The sequence below is a fragment of the Colobus angolensis genome, unplaced genomic scaffold (assembly GCF_000951035.1).
Source record: "Colobus angolensis palliatus isolate OR3802 unplaced genomic scaffold, Cang.pa_1.0 Scaffold345, whole genome shotgun sequence".
Classification (NCBI taxonomy): Eukaryota; Metazoa; Chordata; class Mammalia; order Primates; family Cercopithecidae; genus Colobus; species Colobus angolensis.
The window spans coordinates 2,384,378-2,387,857 of NW_012116766.1; positions in this window are offsets into that span (position 1 = coordinate 2,384,378).

The window sequence follows — 3,480 nt, forward strand, 5'->3', positions numbered from 1 at the left end:
GTGAGCCACCACGCCTGGCCTCCTAATACCTATTCTTAATCATTGCTATTCTGCCTCCAGATCTTATGTATTCCCTGATGCTCACCTCATGCATCCAGTTATCCATTAAGACCTATGGATCTGGCCGTGCACAGTGCCTCATGCCTGTAACCCCAGCATTTTGGGAAGACAAAGTGGGCAGATCGCTTGAGGTCAGGAGTTCAAGACCAGTCTGGCCAACATGGTGAAACCTTGTCTTTATTAAAAGTACAAAAATTAGCTGGGTGTGGTGGGGCACACTTGTAATCCCAGCTACTCAGGAGGCTGAGGCAGGAGGATCACTTGAACCTGGGAGGCAGAGGTTGCAGTGAGCCGAGATCGCACCACTACACTCTAGCCTGGGCAATAGAGCGAGACTCCATCTGAGGGGAAAAACAAAAAAAGACCTATGGATCTAACTTCTAAATAGTTTAGAAATCTGCTCCTTCCTTCGTTTCCTTCTCCCGAGACCACGTCTATCTCTGACCGGGACTTCAACAGTCTCCTAACTGCTATCTCTATTCCAGGCTTGTTTCCACCCTCAATTCATTTTTTACTCTAAAGTCAGGGTGAAATTTTGAAATATAATGTCTATGTTATTTTTCCTAATGGTTTAAATCATCAAAGGGCTCCCAGAATAAAGTCCGAACTTTCTTACATGGAAACACGTTCTGCCTCCCACTCCCTACTTCTTCCACCTTGTTGTTTCCTACCCCTACCTTGAATTTTATGACTCAGACACACAGAAGTACTGTTCTTTTCTCAAACTTGCTTTGTTGTTTCACCTGCTTAGGCATTTTTCCAAGCTATTCAGTCCTTGCCCACACATAAATCACCTAATAATTCCTCCTCATTCCCTGGCCTCAGATTAGAGATCACATTCTCCAGGAAGCCTTTCCCGACCTTCCCGGTGTCCAGGTTAGGTGTTCCTTCCACGTGCTGCTATCACTCTGTGCTTTCCCTCTCAGTCTAATGGTCTCTTAAATTGTCCGAATCCTATGCTAGGTTATTAACCCTGTGAGATTAAGGGTCATTGCTGACTTATTCAGAATTCTATCCCCAAGCCTAATAGTTCCTGATGAATGATTGGTGCCCAATTAATATGAGTAAAACAGTTAAATAAGAGTTCCTAGAATAAAGACATAGAAAAGAGATACAAAGTTTTCTAATTTTTTTTTATTTTTTTAATTTTTTTTCTTTTTTTGAGATGGAGTCTCGCTCTGTCGTACAGGCTGGAGTGCAGTGGTCAGATCTCAGCTCACTGCAAACTCCGCCTCCCGGGTTCACGCCATTCTCCTGCCTCAGCCTCCCGAGTAGCTGGGACAACAGGCGCCCGCCACCTCACCCGGCTAGTTTTTTGTATTTTTTAGTAGAGACGGAGTTTCACCGTGTTAGCCAGGATGGTCTCGATCTCCTGACCTTGTGATCCGCCCATCTCAGCCTCCCAAAGTGCTGGGATTACAGGCTTGAGCCACCGCGCCTGGCCTATTTTTTTCTTTACTTTGTTAGACTTGGAACATTTTAAATAGACCAAAATTCCTCAATTATACTCCTTAGAGACCTGCGGAATAGGTAGTGGCCACCTCCCTAACATTCTATTTCCCATTGCTTAGTAGCTATTGGTTTAGGTATAATCGACCCTCCCACCCCAGCAGTGTGGTTGATCTAAGACAATCAGAGTAATTCTTCCTCCTTAACACAGAGATGGATACAAAACCTAGGCCAAATCAAGGAGATTCCCTTGGCCTGAGTGATTAATTCATGTATGTGCCAATCACAGGAAAGCTCAAGACTTTTCTGGATAGTTGTCAGGGCAAGGCCCCTTGTCCATGGATATTGATTAGCAGCCAATGGAGAAAGTCAATGTGAGGACAAAACCACCACAAGGTATGTTTGGAGAGACAGTCCTTCATGGGTCTCTAGTGCTTCTATATGTCTTCCTGGGTATGCCAGAATGCAAAGTCCTGATGCCTTTTTTCCTGAGCCATTTCTCAGGATTATGTTTACAGCAAGCAACTTGAGAAAAAAGATAATAACTCAATCTGAAACAAAGAACAGATTTGCTAACTCATTATTATAAAAGCAATGAATTATCTAAGCTCAGTGCCCCCTAGCTGTGATACAAACCCACTGTTTGTGTAGCATCCATCTGGGTCATATTGTGTCATGCTTATGGGACTTAGGGCAAGGTGAACTGATGCAAACATGCTGATGTTTCTGCTGCTTGCAGAGCTCTGAGTAATAAAGTTTTTGTCTCTGACCCAGAAGTTTCATATGTTCTTCCAGCACCTATGAAACAGTAACAAGCTAATTTAGTAGCCTGTAAGGACAGTAAAATCAAATCCCAGACCCAACAGGGTGAAACTGAGAAATGAGTAGAAAAATGAAACCAGAGCCTTGATCAAAGGGCACACAAGCCTGCCTCCTTTTATTTTATTTGGGTTTTAGGAATAAAAGCAAGAGCAAAAAAAAAAAAAAATCTATTTTCTTAAAAAAAAAAAAGGCTAAAGTCATGTTGACAATGGTCTTCTGGGACTAACTCTAATTCTATGCCATTTTAATGATTTAACAATGTATCAGATACTTTGTTTTATACTACCATTTATTCATTCATTCGAGTAATTATTTATTTAACAAATAATACCTATTCTATCTTTCCCCATTTTGATAGTACTGTAAGATTTCTGGGCCTAACATGAACTGACAGAGCACATTATGAAGCACATATATTCCATTAGGAATAATTTATTCTACAATAATTTCATATTGGCTACCTATGCCTGGCTTATGCCTCTTTTTTTTTTCCTAATTCAATTTTCACTCAAAAAACATCACTACTTTCCATTTTGAGCTAATGTCTATGACTGCTTCCTAATTATCCGAAGAACTAGAAGTTACTCTTCATTATGAATAAAATGGTAAAAGTTTTGGAGAAAAATAAAGCATTACAGCAAGGAAGTAAACATTATTATAAAATTATGTGAAATTTAAAATGGCAAAACCGGGAAAGATGCATCATGATTTTAATATCTAAAGCAAGCCTAAGTCTTCCTGTCCTTTTAGGCCATCAAATCTTCCTGCTTATTAAAAGGCCTTTAAAAACAAAAAACAAAAAACAAAAAAACTACCAGGCATCTTATAGCATTAGCTAATATATTTATGTGAGTATGGTTTGAATGGCTCAACAAGTAAAAACCCCACGTATTAAAGCCCCCTTAGGATACATGTCTATTAAAAGCTTCATTTTCAAAAAGTATGCTTTATAAAGGTGTGGGGGGGGGGTTGTGTGTGTGAGAGAGAGCACATATTTTAGGATAATGAAGATGAGATAAATAAACATATTAGGCATTTTATTTTTCCAAAAGATTGAAGGGCATTTGTCTGTAATGTCAAGGAATGAAATGACAATGTTGACTCAATGTCTATTGACTATAATTTTGCTACTTTATGTTTTTACTAATA